The sequence below is a fragment of the Mauremys reevesii genome, linkage group 12 (assembly GCF_016161935.1).
Source record: "Mauremys reevesii isolate NIE-2019 linkage group 12, ASM1616193v1, whole genome shotgun sequence".
NCBI classification, from domain to species: Eukaryota; Metazoa; Chordata; order Testudines; family Geoemydidae; genus Mauremys; species Mauremys reevesii.
The window spans coordinates 6,114,690-6,139,362 of NC_052634.1; the positions used below are offsets into that span (position 1 = coordinate 6,114,690).

General features: G+C 52.5%; 2 long non-coding RNA genes across 2 annotated transcripts; both read right to left on the reverse strand.

Annotated features, from left to right (window-relative positions):
• Positions 1 to 14,657: 14,657 nt before the first annotated feature.
• LOC120375561 lies at positions 14,658 to 18,186 on the reverse strand. The gene is made up of 3 exons (XR_005586633.1): positions 17,489 to 18,186; positions 16,627 to 17,093; positions 14,658 to 16,520 (listed from the first exon to the last, which is right to left on the reverse strand). It is a non-coding gene; the product is annotated as an uncharacterized LOC120375561 (long non-coding RNA).
• A 4,831-nt stretch (positions 18,187 to 23,017) lies between these two features.
• On the reverse strand, positions 23,018 to 24,331 carry LOC120375560. Its single transcript, XR_005586632.1, has 3 exons — positions 24,215 to 24,331; positions 23,375 to 23,841; positions 23,018 to 23,266 (listed from the first exon to the last, which is right to left on the reverse strand). It is a non-coding gene; the product is annotated as an uncharacterized LOC120375560 (long non-coding RNA).
• Between the last annotated feature and the right edge of the window lie 342 nt (positions 24,332 to 24,673).

The following is a 24,673-nucleotide window of genomic DNA, read 5'->3' on the forward strand; positions in this document are numbered from 1 at the left end:
GAGGAGTCCCGCTGAGTCTCGCATTACCATTAAATCCTCCATCCCTCGGCAACACCCTTCCCGACTTACCTTCCTACCCCACCAAGAAAATTTCAACTTTGTGCCCCCTAACCTTGACCAAAACACAGTCCTGTTAGTAGGGTTAGGTGCACCCCCGTGCAAGCTCTGAATACCACGCCAAGAACCTACACCAGCTGAGCATGAGCACATTTCCAAAAGGACAGCCACATCAATCACTTCAAACATAGCCCTAGGAATAGCCTCGTTCTGTCAGCAAAGAAACAAAAGGCCTGGAATTCAGACACAACTTACGGAGCTCTCCGAATCTGTACCCTTACAAATGCTACGTCCAGCAACGTCTTTCTTGTGCCGAATCAAACACGGGCTCAAAGCTGAGGTTGATTGGGCAGTGTAAATTGGGCAGGGCAAGAGGAGATGAGGAAGGATTGCATGGAAGTGAGGCTCTGAAAGGAGCCCGCTTCCTCACCTGTTCAGTTCCAGACTTTGTGAGATACGGAATTTGGGCCGATTTGTTGGCTCTCTGGGAAAGAAGGGTCGAATTTTTCACGGCCTCCACCATCCCCTTACAGCCGCCCCTTCGCCACACCGGGTTACACGTGACCCGGAGAAGAAATACACGGGTCACAAATAAGATTTCACCTCAAAGCTCAAAAAAGCCAAATAGAAATCATTCTTGGGGAATTTTCTGCGACTAACAGAACTGGAACCGCAACCCTTCTTAAAGGGGGGTCACTCAGCCACAGGCACAAAGAGGCTCTCCTAGTTTAAGAACGAGAGGGCTAAGACCTTACACCCTGGTTACAGGGCGGTCCTTTTGCCTGGCATATGGCTACATAAGCGTGGCGAAGGAGACCCAAACCCTCCTTACAGGGTGGTCTTTAAGCCAGGGGCATTTCAATGGGCCATTGCCAAGAGCGCTGAAAAGGAGAGACCCCCATTCCCTCGGTAGAGGGTGGTCTCTTTGCCCAGCAAGTGCCAGCGGCCCAAGACAAGCTAGAAAGGGGAGACCTGCACCCTTCTTACAGGGAGAGGTCAGTGGCACAGGGCATTTTAAAGGCTAGGTCCTGAATAGTAGAAAGCCAGAGAGACCTCGACCCTTCTTAAAGGGGGGTCACTCAGCCAGAGGCACAAGGGGGTTCTGCTAGTTTAAGAATGAGAGGGATAAGACCTTAGGCCCTGGTTACAGGGCGGTCCTTTTGCCTGGCGTGTCCAAGTGATCTGTGGCTACATAAGCGTGGCGAAGGAGACCCAAACCCTCCTTACAGGGTGGTCCTTAAGCCAGGGGCATTTCAATGGGCCATTGCCAAAAGCGCTGAAGAGAGACCTCCATTCCCTCGGTAGAGGGTGGTCTCTTTGCCCAGCAAGTGCCAGCGGCCCAAGACAAGCTAGAAAGGGGAGACCCGCACCCTTCTTACAGGGAGAGGTCAGTGGCACAGGGCATTTTAAAGGCTAAGTCCTGAAGAGCCGAAATGCACAGAGACCTCAACCCTTCTTAAAGGGGGGTCACTCAGCCGCAGGTGCGCAATGGGCCCATAAAGCATTTCTCTTGGCAAGGAGCGGACCTTGATCTCCGTTTACGGAGAGGTCCTTTCCCCTGGTCCCTCCAGGGGGATTAAGCCTAGGCGGACAAGTGTAAATGCCACAGGGAGGGCCATGTGTGCAATGTGTGTGTGGTTTTTGACTGGCCTTTTCTTCTCTTTTCCTGCAGTTTCTTTGGTGCTTCTGTCGTCGTCTTCATTTTGTCCTTTGAGTTGCTAGAAAGAGAGAGAAAGAGAGAGAGGTGAAGCGGGCTCAGTGGACACCACAATTCCAAGGTCAATGCAGATGAAATGGACAAGGTCCTCGCCCCTCCTTGAAATTACCCCAGTCCCTAGGCTTCGGCACCAATCCGTAGCAGAAGGCAGGAGAGCTTGCAGCAGAACTCAGGGCCATCCGGATGCAGAGTACGCTGGGCTTTGACTTGGCTGAGTGCGTGAGGAGGCCACGGGCACAGGGCAGCTACAAGGGCAAACCCTTAACTCGCTCAAGAGGCTGGTTTCTAGAACTAGCTTTCAAAGGGGAGTGTAATCTTGGGAAAGTGAGAGAAAGACCTACACCCTAGTTAGAGGGAGCTCACTTTGGACTTTGGTGATTTCTTGGCTTTTTTGAGGAAAGGGTTGAATTTTTCACGGCCTCCACCATCCCCTTACAGCCGCCCCTTCGCCACACCTGGTTCCATGTGTCCCGGACAGGAAATCCATGGGACACAAATCAGATTTCACTTCAGAACCCAGAAGAGCCAAGTAGAAATCATTCTAGTGCCATTTACGGTGACTAGCCGAAGTAGAACCTCAGCCCTTCTTAAAGGGGGGTCACTCAGCCAGAGGCACAAGGGGGTTCTGCTAGTTTAAGAATGAGAGGGATAAGACCTTAAGCCCTGGTTACAGGGCGGTCCTTTTGCCTGGCGTGTCCAAGTGATCTGTGGCTACATAAGCGTGGCGAAGGAGACCCAAACCCTCCTTACAGGGTGGTCCTTAAGCCAGGGGCATTTCAATGGGCCATTGCCAAAAGCGCTGAAAAGGAGAGACCTCCATTCCCTCGGTAGAGGGTGGTCCCTTTGCCCAGCAAGTGCCAGCGGCCCAAGACAAGCTAGAAAGGGGAGACCTGCACCCTTCTTACAGGGAGAGGTCAGTGGCACGGGGCATATTAAAGGCTAGGTTCTAAATAGCAGAAAGCCAGAGAGACCTCGACCCTTCTTAAAGGGGGGTCACTCAGCCACAGGCACAAAGAGGCTCTCCTAGTTCAAGAATGAGAGGGCTAAGACCTTACACCCTGGTTACAGGGCGGTCCTTTTGCCTGGCGTATCAAAGTGCCCTGTGGCTACATAAGCGTGGCGAAGGAGACCCAAACCCTCCTTACAGGGTGGTCCTTAAGCCAGGCGCATCCCAATGGGCCATTGCCAAAAGCGCTGAAAAGGAGAGACCTCCATTCCCTCGGTAGAGGGGGCTCTCTTTGGCCAGCCAGGGACTTTGGCATTAAAAGGGCCAACGCAGAGAGGAGAAAAGGGAAACAGACCCGATCCCTGAGTACAGGGCGGTCACCCTTTCTTTAGGAAAATAGTCCTCCTTTAAAGAAGGGGGGGAAAGTCCCCAATGTGAAAAGATCTGGTAATGAACAGGTAAGGGAGGAGTCCCGCTGAGTCTCGCATTACCATTAAATCCTCCATCCCTCGGCAACACCCTTCCCGACTTACCTTCCTACCCCACCAAGAAAATTTCAACTTTGTGCCCCCTAACCTTGACCAAAACACAGTCCTGTTAGTAGGGTTAGGTGCACCCCCGTGCAAGCTCTGAATACCACGCCAAGAACCTACACCAGCTGAGCATGAGCACATTTCCAAAAGGACAGCCACATCAATCACTTCAAACATAGCCCTAGGAATAGCCTCGTTCTGTCAGCAAAGAAACAAAAGGCCTGGAATTCAGACACAACTTACGGAGCTCTCCGAATCTGTACCCTTACAAATGCTACGTCCAGCAACGTCTTTCTTGTGCCGAATCAAACACGGGCTCAAAGCTGAGGTTGATTGGGCAGTGTAAATTGGGCAGGGCAAGAGGAGATGAGGAAGGATTGCATGGAAGTGAGGCTCTGAAAGGAGCCCGCTTCCTCACCTGTTCAGTTCCAGACTTTGTGAGATACGGAATTTGGGCCGATTTGTTGGCTCTCTGGGAAAGAAGGGTTGAATTTTTCACGGCCTCCACCATCCCCTTACAGCCGCCCCTTCGCCACACCGGGTTACACGTGACCCGGAGAAGAAATAGACGGGTCACAAATAAGATTTCACCTCAAAGCTCAAAAAAGCCAAATAGAAATCATTCTTGGGTAATTTTCTGCTAATAACAGAACTGGAACCGCAACCCTTCTTAAAGGGGGGTCACTCAGCCACAGGCACAAAGAGGCTCTCCTAGTTTAAGAATGAGAGGGCTAAGACCTTACACCCTGGTTACAGGGCGGTCCTTTTGCCTGGCATGTGGCTACATAAGCGTGGCGAAGGAGACCCAAACCCTCCTTACAGGGTGGTCTTTAAGCCAGGGGCATTTCAATGGGCCATTGCCAAGAGCGCTGAAAAGGAGAGACCCCCATTCCCTCGGTAGAGGGTGGTCTCTTTGCCCAGCAAGTGCCAGCGGCCCAAGACAAGCTAGAAAGGGGAGACCTGCACCCTTCTTACAGGGAGAGGTCAGTGGCACAGGGCATTTTAAAGGCTAGGTCCTGAATAGTAGAAAGCCAGAGAGACCTCGACCCTTCTTAAAGGGGGGTCACTCAGCCAGAGGCACAAGGGGGTTCTGCTAGTTTAAGAATGAGAGGGATAAGACCTTAGGCCCTGGTTACAGGGCGGTCCTTTTGCCTGGCGTGTCCAAGTGATCTGTGGCTACATAAGCGTGGCGAAGGAGACCCAAACCCTCCTTACAGGGTGGTCCTTAAGCCAGGGGCATTTCAATGGGCCATTGCCAAAAGCGCTGAAGAGAGACCTCCATTCCCTCGGTAGAGGGTGGTCTCTTTGCCCAGCAAGTGCCAGCGGCCCAAGACAAGCTAGAAAGGGGAGACCCGCACCCTTCTTACAGGGAGAGGTCAGTGGCACGGGGCATGTTAAAGGCTAAGTCCTGAAGAGCCGAAATGCACAGAGACCTCAACCCTTCTTAAAGGGGGGTCACTCAGCCGCAGGTGCGCAATGGGCCCATAAAGCATTTCTCTTGGCAAGGAGCGGACCTTGATCTCCGTTTACGGAGAGGTCCTTTCCCCTGGTCCCTCCAGGGGGATTAAGCCTAGGCGGACAAGTGTAAATGCCACAGGGAGGGCCATGTGTGCAATGTGTGTGTGGTTTTTGACTGGCCTTTTCTTCTCTTTTCCTGCAGTTTCTTTGGTGCTTCTGTCGTCGTCTTCATTTTGTCCTTTGAGTTGCTAGAAAGAGAGAGAAAGAGAGAGAGGTGAAGCGGGCTCAGTGGACACCACAATTCCAAGGTCAATGCAGATGAAATGGACAAGGTCCTCGCCTCCTTGAAATTACCCCAGTTCCTAGGCTTCGCACCAATCCGTAGCAGAAGGCAGGAGAGCTTGCAGCAGAACTCAGGGCCATCTGGATGCAGAGTACGCTGGGCTTTGACTTGGCTGAGTGCGTGAGGAGGCCACGGGCACAGGGCAGCTACAAGGGCAAACCCTTAACTCTCTCAAGAGGCTGGTTTCTAGAACTAGCTTTCAAAGGGGAGTGTAATCTTGGGAAAGTGAGAGAAAGACCTACACCCTAGTTAGAGGGAGCTCACTTTGGACTTTGGTGATTTCTTGGCTTTTTGAGGAAAGGGTTGAATTTTCCACGGCCTCCACCATCCCCTTACAGCCGCCCCTTCGCCACACCTGGTTCCATGTGTCCCGGACAGGAAATCCATGGGACACAAATCAGATTTCACTTCAGAACCCAGAAGAGCCAAGTAGAAATCATTCTAGTGCCATTTACGGTGACTAGCCGAAGTAGAACCTCAACCCTTCTTAAAGGGGGGTCACTCAGCCAGAGGCACAAGGGGGTTCTGCTAGTTTAAGAATGAGAGGGATAAGACCTTAGGCCCTGGTTACAGGGCGGTCCTTTTACCTGGCGTGTCAAAGTGACCTGTGTCTAAATAAGGGTGGGGAAGGAGACCCAAACCCTCCTTACAGGGTGGTCCTTAAGCCAGGCGCATCCCAATGGGCCATTGCCAAAAGCGCTGAAAAGGAGGGACCTCCATTCCCTCGGTAGAGGGTGGTCCCTTTGCCCAGCAAGTGCCAGCGGCCCAAGACAAGCTAGAAAGGGGAGACCTGCACCCTTCTTACAGGGAGAGGTCAGTGGCACAGGGCATATTAAAGGCTACGTTCTAAATAGCAGAAAGCCAGAGAGACCTCGACCCTTCTTAAAGGGGGGTCACTCAGCCAGAGGCACAAGGGGGTTCTGCTAGTTCAAGAATGAGAGGGCTAAGACCTTACACCCTGGTTACAGGGCGGTCCTTTTGCCTGGCGTATCAAAGTACCCTGTGGCTACATAAGCGTGGCGAAGGAGACCCAAACCCTCCTTACAGGGTGGTCCTTAAGCCAGGCGCATCCCAATGGGCCATTGCCAAAAGCGCTGAAAAGGAGAGACCTCCATTCCCTCGGTAGAGGGGGCTCTCTTTGGCCAGCCAGGGACTTTGGCATTAAAAGGGCCAACGCAGAGAGGAGAAAAGGGAAACAGACCCGATCCCTGAGTACAGGGCGGTCACCCTTTCTTTAGGAAAATAGTCCTCCTTTAAAGAAGGGGGGGAAAGTCCCCAATGTGAAAAGATCTGGTAATGAACAGGTAAGGGAGGAGTCCGCTGAGTCTCATTACCATTAAATCCTCCATCCTCGGCAACACCCTTCCCGACTTACCTTCCTTCCCCACCAAGAAAATTTCAACTTTGTGCCCCCTAACCTTGACCAAAACACAGTCCTGTTAGTAGGGTTAGGTGCACCCCCGTGCAAGCTCTGAATACCACGCCAAGAACCTACACCAGCTGAGCATGAGCACATTTCCAAAAGGACAGCCACATCAATCACTTCAAACATAGCCCTAGGAATAGCCTCGTTCTGTCAGCAAAGAAACAAAAGGCCTGGAATTCAGACACAACTTATGGAGCTCTCCGAATCTGTACCCTTACAAATGCTACGTCCAGCAACGTCTTTCTTGTGCCGAATCAAACACGGGCTCAAAGCTGAGGTTGATTGGGCAGTGTAAATTGGGCAGGGCAAGAGGAGATGAGGAAGGATTGCATGGAAGTGAGGCTCTGAAAGGAGCCGGCTTCCTCACCTGTTCAGTTCCAGACTGTGTGAGATACGGAATTTGGGCCGATTTGTTGGCTCTCTGGGAAAGAAGGGTCGAATTTTTCACGGCCTCCACCATCCCCTTACAGCCGCCCCTTCGCCACACCGGGTTACACGTGACCCGGAGAAGAAATACACGGGTCACAAATAAGATTTCACCTCAAAGCTCAAAAAAGCCAAATAGAAATCATTCTTGGGGAATTTTCTGCGACTAACAGAACTGGAACCGCAACCCTTCTTAAAGGGGGGTCACTCAGCCACAGGCACAAAGAGGCTCTCCTAGTTTAAGAACGAGAGGGCTAAGACCTTACACCCTGGTTACAGGGCGGTCCTTTTGCCTGGCATGTGGCTACATAAGCGTGGCGAAGGAGACCCAAACCCTCCTTACAGGGTGGTCTTTAAGCCAGGGGCATTTCAATGGGCCATTGCCAAGAGCGCTGAAAAGGAGAGACCCCCATTCCCTCGGTAGAGGGTGGTCTCTTTGCCCAGCAAGTGCCAGCGGCCCAAGACAAGCTAGAAAGGGGAGACCTGCACCCTTCTTACAGGGAGAGGTCAGTGGCACAGGGCATTTTAAAGGCTAGGTCCTGAATAGTAGAAAGCCAGAGAGACCTCGACCCTTCTTAAAGGGGGGTCACTCAGCCAGAGGCACAAGGGGGTTCTGCTAGTTTAAGAATGAGAGGGATAAGACCTTAGGCCCTGGTTACAGGGCGGTCCTTTTGCCTGGCGTGTCCAAGTGATCTGTGGCTACATAAGCGTGGCGAAGGAGACCCAAACCCTCCTTACAGGGTGGTCCTTAAGCCAGGGGCATTTCAATGGGCCATTGCCAAAAGCGCTGAAAAGGAGAGACCTCCATTCCCTCGGTAGAGGGTGGTCCCTTTGCCCAGCAAGTGCCAGCGGCCCAAGACAAGCTAGAAAGGGGAGACCGCACCCTTCTTACAGGGAGAGGTCAGTGGCACGGGGCATGTTAAAGGCTAAGTCCTGAAGAGCCGAAATGCACAGAGACCTCAACCCTTCTTAAAGGGGGGTCACTCAGCCGCAGGTGCGCAATGGGCCCATAAAGCATTTCTCTTGGCAAGGAGCGGACCTTGATCTCCGTTCACGGAGAGGTCCTTTCCTGGTCCCTCCAGGGGGATTAAGCCTAGGCGGACAAGTGTAAATGCCACAGGGAGGGCCATGTGTGCAATGTGTGTGTGGTTTTTGACTGGCCTTTTCTTCTCTTTTCCTGCAGTTTCTTTGGTGCTTCTGTCGTCGTCTTCATTTTGTCCTTTGAGTTGCTAGAAAGAGAGAGAAAGAGAGAGAGGTGAAGCGGGCTCAGTGGACACCACAATTCCAAGGTCAATGCAGATGAAATGGACAAGGTCCTCGCCCCTCCTTGAAATTACCCCAGTCCCTAGGCTTCGGCACCAATCCGTAGCAGAAGGCAGGAGAGCTTGCAGCAGAACTCAGGGCCATCCGGATGCAGAGTACGCTGGGCTTTGACTTGGCTGAGTGCGTGAGGAGGCCACGGGCACAGGGCAGCTACAAGGGCAAACCCTTAACTCTCTCAAGAGGCTGGTTTCTAGAACTAGCTTTCAAAGGGGAGTGTAATCTTGGGAAAGTGAGAGAAAGACCTACACCCTAGTTAGAGGGAGCTCACTTTGGACTTTGGTGATTTCTTGGCTTTTTTGAGGAAAGGGTTGAATTTTTCACGGCCTCCACCATCCCCTTACAGCCGCCCCTTCGCCACACCTGGTTCCATGTGTCCCGGACAGGAAATCCATGGGACACAAATCAGATTTCACTTCAGAACCCAGAAGAGCCAAGTAGAAATCATTCTAGTGCCATTTACGGTGACTAGCCGAAGTAGAACCTCAGCCCTTCTTAAAGGGGGGTCACTCAGCCAGAGGCACAAGGGGGTTCTGCTAGTTTAAGAATGAGAGGGATAAGACCTTAGGCCCTGGTTACAGGGCGGTCCTTTTGCCTGGCGTGTCCAAGTGATCTGTGGCTACATAAGGGTGGGGAAGGAGACCCAAACCCTCCTTACAGGGTGGTCCTTAAGCCAGGCGCATCCCAATGGGCCATTGCCAAAAGCGCTGAAAAGGAGAGACCTCCATTCCCTCGGTAGAGGGTGGTCCCTTTGCCCAGCAAGTGCCAGCGGCCCAAGACAAGCTAGAAAGGGGAGACCTGCACCCTTCTTACAGGGAGAGGTCAGTGGCACAGGGCATATTAAAGGCTACGTTCTAAATAGCAGAAAGCCAGAGAGACCTCGACCCTTCTTAAAGGGGGGTCACTCAGCCAGAGGCACAAGGGGGTTCTGCTAGTTTAAGAATGAGAGAGATAAGGCCTTAAGCCCTGGTTACAGGGCGGTCCTTTTGCCTGGCGTGTCCAAGTGATCTGTGGCTACATAAGCGTGGCGAAGGAGACCCAAACCCTCCTTACAGGGTGGTCCTTAAGCCAGGGGCATTTCAATGGGCCATTGCCAAAAGCGCTGAAAAGGAGAGACCTGCATTCCCTCGGTAGAGGGTGGTCCCTTTGCCCAGCAAGTGCCAGCGGCCCAAGACAAGCTAGAAAGGGGAGACCTGCACCCTTCTTACAGGGAGAGGTCAGTGACACAGGGCATATTAAAGGCTAGGTTCTAAATAGCAGAAAGCCAGAGAGACCTCGACCCTTCTTAAAGGGAGGTCACTCAGCCAGAGGCACAAGGGGGTTCTGCTAGTTTAAGAATGAGAGGGATAAGACCTTAGGCCCTGGTTACAGGGCGGTCCTTTTGCCTGGCGTATCAAAGTGCCCTGTGGCTACATAAGCGTGGCGAAGGAGACCCAAACCCTCCTTACAGGGTGGTCCTTAAGCCAGGCGCATCCCAATGGGCCATTGCCAAAAGCGCTGAAAAGGAGAGACCTCCATTCCCTCGGTAGAGGGGGCTCTCTTTGGCCAGCCAGGGACTTTGTCATTAAAAGGGCCAACGCAGAGAGGAGAATAGGGAAACAGACCCGATCCCTGAGTACAGGGAGAGGTCAGTGGCACGGGGCATGTTAAAGGCTAAGTCCTGAAGAGCCGAAATGCACAGAGACCTCAACCCTTCTTAAAGGGGGGTCACTCAGCCGGCCCATAAAGCATTTCTCTTGGCAAGGAGCGGACCTTGATCTCCGTTTACGGAGAGGTCCTTTCCCCTGGTCCCTCCAGGGGGATTAAGCCTAGGCGGACAAGTGTAAATGCCACAGGGAGGGCCATGTGTGCAATGTGTGTGTGGTTTTTGACTGGCCTTTTCTTCTCTTTTCCTGCAGTTTCTTTGGTGCTTCTGTCGTCGTCTTCATTTTGTCCTTTGAGTTGCTAGAAAGAGAGAGAAAGAGAGAGAGGTGAAGCGGGCTCAGTGGACACCACAATTCCAAGGTCAATGCAGATGAAATGGACAAGGTCCTCGCCCCTCCTTGAAATTACCCCAGTTCCTAGGCTTCGGCACCAATCCGTAGCAGAAGGCAGGAGAGCTTGCAGCAGAACTCAGGGCCATCTGGATGCAGAGTACGCTGGGCTTTGACTTGGCTGAGTGCGTGAGGAGGCCACGGGCACAGGGCAGCTACAAGGGCAAACCCTTAACTCTCTCAAGAGGCTGGTTTCTAGAACTAGCTTTCAAAGGGGAGTGTAATCTTGGGAAAGTGAGAGAAAGACCTACACCCTAGTTAGAGGAGCTCACTTTGGACTTTGGTGATTTCTTGGCTTTTTGAGGAAAGTGTTGAATATTTCACGGCCTCCACCATCCCCTTACAGCCGCCCCTTCGCCACACCTGGTTCCATGTGTCCCGGACAGGAAATCCATGGGACACAAATCAGATTTCACTTCAGAACCCAGAAGAGCCAAGTAGAAATCATTCTAGTGCCATTTACGGTGACTAGCCGAAGTAGAACCTCAACCCTTCTTAAAGGGGGGTCACTCAGCCAGAGGCACAAGGGGGTTCTGCTAGTTTAAGAATGAGAGGGATAAGACCTTAGGCCCTGGTTACAGGGCGGTCCTTTTACCTGGCGTGTCAAAGTGACCTGTGTCTAAATAAGGGTGGGGAAGGAGACCCAAACCCTCCTTACAGGGTGGTCCTTAAGCCAGGCGCATCCCAATGGGCCATTGCCAAAGCGCTGAAAAGGAGGGACCTCCATTCCCTCGGTAGAGGGTGGTCCTTTGCCCAGCAAGTGCCAGCGGCCCAAGACAAGCTAGAAAGGGGAGACCAGCACCCTTCTTACAGGGAGAGGTCAGTGGCACAGGGCATATTAAAGGCTACGTTCTAAATAGCAGAAAGCCAGAGAGACCTCGACCCTTCTTAAAGGGGGGTCACTCAGCCAGAGGCACAAGGGGGTTCTGCTAGTTCAAGAATGAGAGGGCTAAGACCTTACACCCTGGTTACAGGGCGGTCCTTTTGCCTGGCGTATCAAAGTACCCTGTGGCTACATAAGCGTGGCGAAGGAGACCCAAACCCTCCTTACAGGGTGGTCCTTAAGCCAGGCGCATCCCAATGGGCCATTGCCAAAAGCGCTGAAAAGGAGAGACCTCCATTCCCTCGGTCGAGGGCTCTCTTTGGCCAGCCAGGGACTTTGGCATTAAAAGGGCCAACGCAGAGAGGAGAAAAGGGAAACAGACCCGATCCCTGAGTACAGGGCGGTCACCCTTTCTTTAGGAAAATAGTCCTCCTTTAAAGAAGGGGGGGAAAGTCCCCAATGTGAAAAGATCTGGTAATGAACAGGTAAGGGAGGAGTCCCGCTGAGTCTCGCATTACCATTAAATCCTCCATCTCTCGGCAACACCCTTCCCGACTTACCTTCCTACCCCACCAAGAAAATTTCAACTTTGTGCCCCCTAACCTTGACCAAAACACAGTCCTGTTAGTAGGGTTAGGTGCACCCCCGTGCAAGCTCTGAATACCACGCCAAGAACCTACACCAGCTGAGCATGAGCACATTTCCAAAAGGACAGCCACATCAATCACTTCAAACATAGCCCTAGGAATAGCCTCGTTCTGTCAGCAAAGAAACAAAAGGCCTGGAATTCAGACACAACTTATGGAGCTCTCCGAATCTGTACCCTTACAAATGCTACGTCCAGCAACGTCTTTCTTGTGCGAATCAAACACGGGCTCAAAGCTGAGGTTGATTGGGCAGTGTAAATTGGGCAGGGCAAGAGGAGATGAGGAAGGATTGCATGGAAGTGAGGCTCTGAAAGGAGCCCGCTTCCTCACCTGTTCAGTTCCAGACTTTGTGAGATACGGAATTTGGGCCGATTTGTTGGCTCTCTGGGAAAGAAGGGTCGAATTTTCACGGCCTCCACCATCCCCTTACAGCCGCCCCTTCGCCACACCGGGTTACACGTGACCCGGAGAAGAAATACACGGGTCACAAATAAGATTTCACCTCAAAGCTCAAAAAGCCAAATAGAAATCATTCTTGGGAATTTTCTGCGACTAACAGAACTGGAACCGCAACCCTTCTTAAAGGGGGGTCACTCAGCCACAGGCACAAAGAGGCTCTCCTAGTTTAAGAACGAGAGGGCTAAAACCTTACACCCTGGTTACAGGGCGGTCCTTTTGCCTGGCATGTGGCTACATAAGCGTGGCGAAGGTGACCCAAACCCTCCTTACAGGGTGGTCTTTAAGCCAGGGGCATTTCAATGGGCCATTGCCAAGAGCACTGAAAAGGAGAGACCCCCATTCCCTCGGTAGAGGGTGGTCTCTTTGCCCAGCAAGTGCCAGCGGCCCAAGACAAGCTAGAAAGGGAGACCTGCACCCTTCTTACAGGGAGAGGTCAGTGGCACAGGGCATTTTAAAGGCTAGGTCCTGAATAGTAGAAAGCCAGAGAGACCTCGACCCTTCTTAAAGGGGGGTCACTCAGCCAGAGGCACAAGGGGGTTCTGCTAGTTTAAGAATGAGAGGGATAAGACCTTAGGCCCTGGTTACAGGGCGGTCCTTTTGCCTGGCGTGTCCAAGTGATCTGTGGCTACATAAGCGTGGCGAAGGAGACCCAAACCCTCCTTACAGGGTGGTCCTTAAGCCAGGGGCATTTCAATGGGCCATTGCCAAAAGCGCTGAAAAGGAGAGACCTCCATTCCCTCGGTAGAGGGTGGTCCCTTTGCCCAGCAAGTGCCAGCGGCCCAAGACAAGCTAGAAAGGGGAGACCCGCACCCTTCTTACAGGGAGAGGTCAGTGGCACGGGGCATGTTAAAGGCTAAGTCCTGAAGAGCCGAAATGCACAGAGACCTCAACCCTTCTTAAAGGGGGGTCACTCAGCCGCAGGTGCGCAATGGGCCCATAAAGCATTTCTCTTGGCAAGGAGCGGACCTTGATCTCCGCACGGAGAGGTCCTTTCCCTGGTCCCTCCAGGGGGATTAAGCCTAGGCGGACAAGTGTAAATGCCACAGGGAGGGCCATGTGTGCAATGTGTGTGTGGTTTTTGACTGGCCTTTTCTTCTCTTTTCCTGCAGTTTCTTTGGTGCTTCTGTCGTCGTCTTCATTTTGTCCTTTGAGTTGCTAGAAAGAGAGAGAAAGAGAGAGAGGTGAAGCGGGCTCAGTGGACACCACAATTCCAAGGTCAATGCAGATGAAATGGACAAGGTCCTCGCCTCCTTGAAATTACCCCAGTTCCTAGGCTTCGCACCAACCGTAGCAGAAGGCAGGAGAGCTTGCAGCAGAACTCAGGGCCATCCGGATGCAGAGTACGCTGGGCTTTGACTTGGCTGAGTGCGTGAGGAGGCCACGGGCACAGGGCAGCTACAAGGGCAAACCCTTAACTCTCTCAAGAGGCTGGTTTCTAGAACTAGCTTTCAAAGGGGAGTGTAATCTTGGGAAAGTGAGAGAAAGACCTACACCCTAGTTAGAGGGAGCTCACTTTGGACTTTGGTGATTTCTTGGCTTTTTTGAGGAAAGGGTTGAATTTTTCACGGCCTCCACCATCCCCTTACAGCCGCCCCTTCGCCACACCTGGTTCCATGTGTCCCGGACAGGAAATCCATGGGACACAAATCAGATTTCACTTCAGAACCCAGAAGAGCCAAGTAGAAATCATTCTAGTGCCATTTACGGTGACTAGCCGAAGTAGAACCTCAGCCCTTCTTAAAGGGGGGTCACTCAGCCAGAGGCACAAGGGGGTTCTGCTAGTTTAAGAATGAGAGGGATAAGACCTTAAGCCCTGGTTACAGGGCGGTCCTTTTGCCTGGCGTGTCCAAGTGATCTGTGGCTACATAAGCGTGGCGAAGGAGACCCAAACCCTCCTTACAGGGTGGTCCTTAAGCCAGGGGCATTTCAATGGGCCATTGCCAAAAGCGCTGAAAAGGAGAGACCTCCATTCCCTCGGTAGAGGGTGGTCCCTTTGCCCAGCAAGTGCCAGCGGCCCAAGACAAGCTAGAAAGGGGAGACCTGCACCCTTCTTACAGGGAGAGGTCAGTGGCACAGGGCATATTAAAGGCTAGGTTCTAAATAGCAGAAAGCCAGAGAGACCTCGACCCTTCTTAAAGGGGGGTCACTCAGCCACAGGCACAAAGAGGCTCTCCTAGTTCAAGAATGAGAGGGCTAAGACCTTACACCCTGGTTACAGGGCGGTCCTTTTGCCTGGCGTATCAAAGTGCCCTGTGGCTACATAAGCGTGGCGAAGGAGACCCAAACCCTCCTTACAGGGTGGTCCTTAAGCCAGGCGCATCCCAATGGGCCATTGCCAAAGCGCTGAAAGGAGAGACCTCCATTCCCTCGGTAGAGGGGCTCTCTTTGGCCAGCCAGGGACTTTGGCATTAAAAGGGCCAACGCAGAGAGGAGAAAAGGAAACAGACCCGATCCCTGAGTACAGGCGGTCACCCTTTCTTTAGGAAAATAGTCCTCCTTTAAAGAAGGGGGGGAAAGTCCCCAATGTGAAAAGATCTGGTAATGAACAGGTAAGGGAGGAGTCCCGCTGAGTCTCGCATTACCATTAAATCCTCCATCCCTCGGCAACACCCTTCCCGACTTACCTTCCTACCCCACCAAGAAAATTTCAACTTTGTGCCCCCTAACCTTGACCAAAACACAGTCCTGTTAGTAGGGTTAGGTGCACCCCCGTGCAAGCTCTGAATACCACGCCAAGAACCTACACCAGCTGAGCATGAGCACATTTCCAAAAGGACAGCCACATCAATCACTTCAAACATAGCCCTAGGAATAGCCTCGTTCTGTCAGCAAAGAAACAAAAGGCCTGGAATTCAGACACAACTTACGGAGCTCTCCGAATCTGTACCCTTACAAATGCTACGTCCAGCAACGTCTTTCTTGTGCCGAATCAAACACGGGCTCAAAGCTGAGGTTGATTGGGCAGTGTAAATTGGGCAGGGCAAGAGGAGATGAGGAAGGATTGCATGGAAGTGAGGCTCTGAAAGGAGCCCGCTTCCTCACCTGTTCAGTTCCAGACTTTGTGAGATACGGAATTTGGGCCGATTTGTTGGCTCTCTGGGAAAGAAGGGTCGAATTTTTCACGGCCTCCACCATCCCCTTACAGCCGCCCCTTCGCCACACCGGGTTACACGTGACCCGGAGAAGAAATACACGGGTCACAAATAAGATTTCACCTCAAAGCTCAAAAAAGCCAAATAGAAATCATTCTTGGGGAATTTTCTGCGACTAACAGAACTGGAACCGCAACCCTTCTTAAAGGGGGGTCACTCAGCCACAGGCACAAAGAGGCTCTCCTAGTTTAAGAACGAGAGGGCTAAGACCTTACACCCTGGTTACAGGGCGGTCCTTTTGCCTGGCATGTGGCTACATAAGCGTGGCGAAGGAGACCCAAACCCTCCTTACAGGGTGGTCTTTAAGCCAGGGGCATTTCAATGGGCCATTGCCAAGAGCGCTGAAAAGGAGAGACCCCCATTCCCTCGGTAGAGGGTGGTCTCTTTGCCCAGCAAGTGCCAGCGGCCCAAGACAAGCTAGAAAGGGGAGACCTGCACCCTTCTTACAGGGAGAGGTCAGTGGCACAGGGCATTTTAAAGGCTAGGTCCTGAATAGTAGAAAGCCAGAGAGACCTCGACCCTTCTTAAAGGGGGGTCACTCAGCCAGAGGCACAAGGGGGTTCTGCTAGTTTAAGAATGAGAGGGATAAGACCTTAGGCCCTGGTTACAGGGCGGTCCTTTTGCCTGGCGTGTCCAAGTGATCTGTGGCTACATAAGCGTGGCGAAGGAGACCCAAACCCTCCTTACAGGGTGGTCCTTAAGCCAGGGGCATTTCAATGGGCCATTGCCAAAAGCGCTGAAAGGAGAGACCTCCATTCCCTCGGTAGAGGGTGGTCTCTTTGCCCAGCAAGTGCCAGCGGCCCAAGACAAGCTAGAAAGGGGAGACCCGCACCCTTCTTACAGGGAGAGGTCAGTGGCACGGGGCATGTTAAAGGCTAAGTCCTGAAGAGCCGAAATGCACAGAGACCTCAACCCTTCTTAAAGGGGGGTCACTCAGCCGCAGGTGCGCAATGGGCCCATAAAGCATTTCTCTTGGCAAGGAGCGGACCTTGATCTCCGTTTACGGAGAGGTCCTTTCCCCTGGTCCCTCCAGGGGGATTAAGCCTAGGCGGACAAGTGTAAATGCCACAGGGAGGGCCATGTGTGCAATGTGTGTGTGGTTTTTGACTGGCCTTTTCTTCTCTTTTCCTGCAGTTTCTTTGGTGCTTCTGTCGTCGTCTTCATTTTGTCCTTTGAGTTGCTAGAAAGAGAGAGAAAGAGAGAGGTGAAGCGGGCTCAGTGGACACCACAATTCCAAGGTCAATGCAGATGAAATGGACAAGGTCCTCGCCCCTCCTTGAAATTACCCCAGTCCCTAGGCTTCGGCACCAATCCGTAGCAGAAGGCAGGAGAGCTTGCAGCAGAACTCAGGGCCATCCGGATGCAGAGTACGCTGGGCTTTGACTTGGCTGAGTGCGTGAGGAGGCCACGGGCACAGGGCAGCTACAAGGGCAAACCCTTAACTCTCTCAAGAGGCTGGTTTCTAGAACTAGCTTTCAAAGGGGAGTGTAATCTTGGGAAAGGGAGAGAAAGACCTACACCCTAGTTAGAGGGAGCTCACTTTGGACTTTGGTGATTTCTTGGCTTTTTTGAGGAAAGGGTTGAATTTTTCACGGCCTCCACCATCCCCTTACAGCCGCCCCTTCGCCACACCTGGTTCCATGTGTCCCGGACAGGAAATCCATGGGACACAAATCAGATTTCACTTCAGAACCCAGAAGAGCCAAGTAGAAATCATTCTAGTGCCATTTACGGTGACTAGCCGAAGTAGAACCTCAGCCCTTCTTAAAGGGGGGTCACTCAGCCAGAGGCACAAGGGGGTTCTGCTAGTTTAAGAATGAGAGGGATAAGACCTTAGGCCCTGGTTACAGGGCGGTCCTTTTACCTGGCGTGTCAAAGTGACCTGTGTCTAAATAAGGGTGGGGAAGGAGACCCAAACCCTCCTTACAGGGTGGTCCTTAAGCCAGGCGCATCCCAATGGGCCATTGCCAAAAGCGCTGAAAAGGAGGGACCTCCATTCCCTCGGTAGAGGGTGGTCCCTTTGCCCAGCAAGTGCCAGCGGCCCAAGACAAGCTAGAAAGGGGAGACCTGCACCCTTCTTACAGGGAGAGGTCAGTGGCACAGGGCATATTAAAGGCTACGTTCTAAATAGCAGAAAGCCAGAGAGACCTCGACCCTTCTTAAAGGGGGGTCACTCAGCCAGAGGCACAAGGGGGTTCTGCTAGTTTAAGAATGAGAGGGATAAGACCTTAAGCCCTGGTTACAGGGCGGTCCTTTTGCCTGGCGTGTCCAAGTGATCTGTGGCTACATAAGCGTGGCGAAGGAGACCCAAACCCTCCTTACAGGGTGGTCCTTAAGCCAGGGGCATTTCAATGGGCCATTGCCAAAAGCGCTGAAAAGGAGAGACCTCCATTCCCTCGGTAGAGGTGGTCCCTTTGCCCAGCAAGTGCCAGCGGCCCAAGACAAGCTAGAAAGGGGAGACCTGCACCCTTCTTACAGGGAGAGGTCAGTGGCACGGGGCATATTAAAGGCTAGGTTCTAAATAGCAGAAAGCCAGAGAGACCTCGACCCTTCTTAAAGGGGGGTCACTCAGCCACAGGCACAAAGAGGCTCTCCTAGTTCAAGAATGAGAGGGCTAAGACCTTACACCCTGGTTACAGGGCGGTCCTTTTGCCTGGCGTATCAAAGTGCCCTGTGGCTACATAAGCGTGGCGAAGGAGACCCAAACCCTCCTTACAGGGTGGTCCTTAAGCCAGGCGCATCCCAATGGGCCATTGCCAAAAGCGCTGAAAAGGAGAGACCTCCATTCCCTCGGTAGAGGGGGCTCTCTTTGGCCAGCCAGGGACTTTGGCATTAAAAGGGCCAACGCAGAGGAGAAAAGGAAACAGACCCGATCCCTGAGTACAGGGCGGTCACCCTTTCTTTAGGAAAATAGTCCTCCTTTAAAGAAGGGGAAAGTCCCCAATGTGAAAAGATCTGGTAATGAACAGGTAAGGGAGGAGTCCCGCTGAGTCTCGCATTACCATTAAATCCTCCATCTCTCGGCAACACCCTTCCCGACTTACCTTCCTACCCCACCAAGAAAATTTCAACTTTGTGCCCCCTAACCTTGACCAAAACACAGTCCTGTTAGTAGGGTTAGGTGCACCCCCGTGCAAGCTCTGAATACCACGCCAAGAACCTACACCAGCTGAGCATGAGCACATTTCCAAAAGGACAGCCACATCAATCACTTCAAACATAGCCCTAGGAATAGCCTCGTTCTGTCAGCAAAGCAACAAAAGGCCTGGAATTCAGACACAACTTACGGAGCTCTCCGAATCTGTACCCTTACAAATGCTACGTCCAGCAACGTCTTTCTTGTGCCGAATCAAACACGGGCTCAAAGCTGAGGTTGATTGGGCAGTGTAAATTGGGCAGGGCAAGAGGAGATGAGGAAGGATTGCATGGAAGTGAGGCTCTGAAAGGAGCCCGCTTCCTCACCTGTTCAGTTCCAGACTTTGTGAGATACGGAATTTGGGCCGATTTGTTGGCTCTCTGAGAAAGAAGGGTCGAATCTTTCACGGCCTCCACCATCCCCTTACAGCCGCCCCTTCGCCACACGGGTTACACGTGACCCGGAGAAGAAATACACGGGTCACAAATAAGATTTCACCTCAAAGCTCAAAAAAGCCAAATAGAAATCATTCTTGGGGAATTTTCTGCGACTAACAGAACTGGAACCGCAACCCTTCTTAAAGGGGGGTCACTCAGCCACAGGCACAAAGAGGCTCTCCTAGTTTAAGAACGAGAGGGCTAAGACCTTACACCCTGGTTACAGGGCGGTCCTTTTGCCTGGCATGTGGCTACATAAGCGTGGCGAAGGAGACCCAAACCCTCCTTACAGGGTGGTCTTTAAGCCAGGGGCATTTCAATGGGCCATTGCCAAGAGCGCTGAAAAGGAGAGACCGCCATTCCCTCAGCAGAAGTGGTCTCTTTGCCCAGAAAATGCTAGTGGCCCAAGACAAGCTAGAAAAGGGAGACCTGAACCCTTCTTACAGGGAGAGGTCAATGGTGCAGGGCATTTTAAAGGCTAGGTCCTGAATAGTAGAAAGCCAGAGAGACCTCGACCCTTCTTAAAGGGGGGTCACTCAGCCAGAGGCACAAGGGGGTTCTGCTAGTTTAAGAATGAGAGGGATAAGACCTTAGGCCCTGGTTACAGGGCGGTCCTTTTGCCTGGCGTGTCCAAGTGATCTGTGGCTACATAAGCGTGGCGAAGGAGACCCAAACCCTCCTTACAGGGTGGTCCTTAAGCCAGGGGCATTTCAATGGGCCATTGCCAAAAGCGCTGAAAAGGAGAGACCTCCATTCCCTCGGTAGAGGGTGGTCCCTTTGCCCAGCAAGTGCCAGCGGCCCAAGACAAGCTAGAAAGGGGAGACCCGCACCCTTCTTACAGGGAGAGGTCAGTGGCACGGGGCATGTTAAAGGCTAAGTCCTGAAGAGCCGAAATGCACAGAGACCTCAACCCTTCTTAAAGGGGGGTCACTCAGCCGCAGGTGCGCAATGGGCCCATAAAGCATTTCTCTTGGCAAGGAGCGGACCTTGATCTCCGTTTACGGAGAGGTCCTTTCCCCTGGTCCCTCCAGGGGGATTAAGCCTAGGCGGACAAGTGTAAATGCCACAGGGAGGGCCATGTGTGCAATGTGTGTGTGGTTTTTGACTGGCCTTTTCTTCTCTTTTCCTGCAGTTTCTTTGGTGCTTCTGTCGTCGTCTTCATTTTGTCCTTTGAGTTGCTAGAAAGAGAGAGAAAGAGAGAGAGGTGAAGCGGGCTCAGTGGACACCACAATTCCAAGGTCAATGCAGATGAAATGGACAAGGTCCTCGCCCCTCCTTGAAATTACCCCAGTTCCTAGGCTTCGGCACCAATCCGTAGCAGAAGGCAGGAGAGCTTGCAGCAGAACTCAGGGCCATCCGGATGCAGAGTACGCTGGGCTTTGACTTGGCTGAGTGCGTGAGGAGGCCACGGGCACAGGGCAGCTACAAGGGCAAACCCTTAACTCTCTCAAGAGGCTGGTTTCTAGAACTAGCTTTCAAAGGGGAGTGTAATCTTGGGAAAGTGAGAGAAAGACCTACACCCTAGTTAGAGGGAGCTCACTTTGGACTTTGGTGATTTCTTGGCTTTTTTGAGGAAAGGGTTGAATTTTTCACGGCCTCCACCATCCCCTTACAGCCGCCCCTTCGCCACACCTGGTTCCATGTGTCCCGGACAGGAAATCCATGGGACACAAATCAGATTTCACTTCAGAACCCAGAAGAGCCAAGTAGAAATCATTCTAGTGCCATTTACGGTGAATAGCCGAAGTAGAACCTCAACCCTTCTTAAAGGGGGGTCACTCAGCCAGAGGCACAAGGGGGTTCTGCTAGTTTAAGAATGAGAGGGATAAGACCTTAGGCCCTGGTTACAGGGCGGTCCTTTTACCTGGCGTGTCAAAGTGACCTGTGGCTACATAAGCGTGGCGAAGGAGACCCAAACCCTCCTTACAGGGTGGTCCTTAAGCCGGGCGCATCCCAATGGGCCATTGCCAAAAGCGCTGAAAAGGAGGGACCTCCATTCCCTCGGTAGAGGGTGGTCCCTTTGCCCAGCAAGTGCCAGCGGCCCAAGACAAGCTAGAAAGGGGAGACCTGCACCCTTCTTACAGGGAGAGGTCAGTGGCACAGGGCATATTAAAGGCTAGGTTCTAAATAGCAGAAAGCCAGAGAGACCTCGACCCTTCTTAAAGGGGGGTCACTCAGCCACAGGCACAAAGAGGCTCTCCTAGTTTAAGAACGAGAGGGCTAAAACCTTACACCCTGGTTACAGGGCGGTCCTTTTGCCTGGCGTGTCCAAGTGATCTGTGGCTACATAAGCGTGGCGAAGGAGACCCAAACCCTCCTTACAGGGTGGTCCTTAAGCCAGGCGCATCCCAATGGGCCATTGCCAAAAGCGCTGAAAAGGAGAGACCTCCATTCCCTCGGTAGAGGGGGCTCTCTTTGGCCAGCCAGGGACTTTGTCATTAAAAGGACCAACGCAGAGAGGAGAAAAGGGAAACAGACCCGATCCCTGAGTACAGGGCGGTCACGCTTTCTTTAGGAAAATAGTCCTCCTTTAAAGAAGGGGGGGAAAGTCCCCAATGTGAAAAGATCTGGTAATGAACAGGTAAGGGAGGAGTCCCGCTGGGTCTCGCATTACCATTAAATCCTCCATCCCTCGGCAACACCCTTCCCGACTTACCTTCCTACCCCACCAAGAAAATTTCAACTTTGTGCCCCTTAACCTTGACCAAAACACAATCCTGTTAGTAGGGTTAGGTGCACCCCCGTGCAAGCTCTGAATACCACGCCAAGAACCTACACCAGCTGAGCATGAGCACATTTCCAAAAGGACAGCCACATCAATCACTTCAAACATAGCCCTAGGAATAGCCTCGTTCTGTCAGCAAAGAAACAAAAGGCCTGGAATTCAGACACAAGTTACGGAGCTCTCCGAATCTGTACCCTTACAAATGCTACGTCCAGCAACGTCTTTCTTGTGCCGAATCAAACACGGGCTCAAAGCTGAGGTTGATTGGGCAGTGTAAATTGGGCAGGGCAAGAGGAGATGAGGAAGGATTGCATGGAAGTGAGGCTCTGAAAGGAGCCCGCTTCCTCACCTGTTCAGTTCCAGACTTTGTGAGATACGGAATTTGGGCCGATTTGTTGGCTCTCTGGGAAAGAAGGGTCGAATTTTTCACGGCCTCCACCATCCCCTTACAGCCGCCCCTTCGCCACACCGGGTTACACGTGACCCGGAGAAGAAATACACGGGTCACAAATAAGATTTCACCTCAAAGCTCAAAAAAGCCAAATAGAAATCATTCTTGGGGAATTTTCTGCGACTAACAGAACTGGAACCGCAACCCTTCTTAAAGGGGGGTCACTCAGCCACAGGCACAAAGAGGCTCTCCTAGTTTAAGAACGAGAGGGCTAAGACCTTACACCCTGGTTACAGGGCGGTCCTTTTGCCTGGCATGTGGCTACATAAGCGTGGCGAAGGAGACCCAAACCCTCCTTACAGGGTGGTCTTTAAGCCAGGGGCATTTCAATGGGCCATTGCCAAGAGCGCTGAAAAGGAGAGACCCCCATTCCCTCGGTAGAGGGTGGTCTCTTGCCCAGCAAGTGCCAGCGGCCCAAGACAAGCTAGAAAGGGGAGACCTGGCCCCCTCTTACAGGGAGAGGTCGTTGGCACATGGCATTTTAAAGGCTAGGTCCTGAATAGTAGAAAGCCAGAGAGACCTCGACCCTTCTTAAAGGGGTCACTCAGCCAGAGGCACAAGGGGTTCTGCTAGTTTAAGAATGAGAGGATAAGACCTTAGGCCCTGGTTACAGGCGGTCCTTTGCCTGGCGTGTCCAAGTGATCTGTGGCTACATAAGCGTGGCGAAGGAGACCCAAACCCTCCTTACAGGGTGGTCCTTAAGCCAGGGCATTTCAATGGGCCATTGCCAAAAGCGCTGAAAGGAGAGACCTCCATTCCCTCGGTAGAGGTGGTCCCTTTGCCCAGCAAGTGCCAGCGGCCCAAGACAAGCTAGAAAGGGGAGACCCGCACCCTTCTTACAGGGAGAGGTCAGTGGCACGGGGCATGTTAAAGGCTAAGTCCTGAAGAGCCGAAATGCACAGAGACCTCAACCCTTCTTAAAGGGGTTACTCAGCCGCAGGTGCGCAATGGGCCCATAAAGCATTTCTCTTGGCAAGGAGCGGACCTTGATCTCCGTTTACGGAGAGGTCCTTTCCCCTGGTCCCTCCAGGGGGATTAAGCCTAGGCGGACAAGTGTAAATGCCACAGGGAGGGCCATGTGTGCAATGTGTGTGTGGTTTTTGACTGGCCTTTTCTTCTCTTTTCCTGCAGTTTCTTTGGTGCTTCTGTCGTCGTCTTCATTTTGTCCTTTGAGTTGCTAGAAAGAGAGAGAAAGAGAGAGAGGTGAAGCGGGCTCAGTGGACACCACAATTCCAAGGTCAATGCAGATGAAATGGACAAGGTCCTCGCCCCTCCTTGAAATTACCCCAGTTCCTAGGCTTCGGCACCAATCCGTAGCAGAAGGCAGGAGAGCTTGCAGCAGAACTCAGGGCCATCCGGATGCAGAGTACGCTGGGCTTTGACTTGGCTGAGTGCGTGAGGAGGCCACGGGCACAGGGCAGCTACAAGGGCAAACCCTTAACTCTCTCAAGAGGCTGGTTTCTAGAACTAGCTTTCAAAGGGGAGTGTAATCTTGGGAAAGTGAGAGAAAGACCTACACCCTAGTTAGAGGGAGCTCACTTTGGACTTTGGTGATTTCTTGGCTTTTTTGAGGAAAGGGTTGAATTTTTCACGGCCTCCACCATCCCCTTACAGCCGCCCCTTCGCCACACCTGGTTCCATGTGTCCCGGACAGGAAATCCATGGGACACAAATCAGATTTCACTTCAGAACCCAGAAGAGCCAAGTAGAAATCATTCTAGTGCCATTTACGGTGACTAGCCGAAGTAGAACCTCAACCCTTCTTAAAGGGGGGTCACTCAGCCAGAGGCACAAGGGGGTTCTGCTAGTTTAAGAATGAGAGGGATAAGACCTTAGGCCCTGGTTACAGGGCGGTCCTTTTACCTGGCGTGTCAAAGTGACCTGTGTCTAAATAAGGGTGGGGAAGGAGACCCAAACCCTCCTTACAGGGTGGTCCTTAAGCCAGGCGCATCCCAATGGGCCATTGCCAAAAGCGCTGAAAAGGAGGGACCTCCATTCCCTCGGTAGAGGGTGGTCCCTTTGCCCAGCAAGTGCCAGCGGCCCAAGACAAGCTAGAAAGGGGAGACCTGCACCCTTCTTACAGGGAGAGGTCAGTGGCACAGGGCATATTAAAGGCCAGAGAGACCTCGACCCTTCTTAAAGGGGGGTCACTCAGCCAGAGGCACAAGGGGGTTCTGCTAGTTTAAGAATGAGAGGGATAAGACCTTAAGCCCTGGTTACAGGGCGGTCCTTTTGCCTGGCGTGTCCAAGGGATCTGTGGCTACATTAGCGTGGCGACGGAGACCCAATCCCTCCTTACAGGGTGGTCCTGTGGCTACATAAGCGTGGCGAAGGAGACCCAAACCCTCCTTACAGGGTGGTCCTTAAGCCAGGCGCATCCCAATGGGCCATTGCCAAAAGCGCTGAAAAGGAGAGACCTCCATTCCCTCGGTAGAGGGGGCTCTCTTTGGCCAGCCAGGGACTTTGGCATTAAAAGGGCCAACGCAGAGAGGAGAAAAGGGAAACAGACCCGATCCCTGAGTACAGGGCGGTCACCCTTTCTTTAGGAAAATAGTCCTCCTTTAAAGAAGGGGGGGAAAGTCCC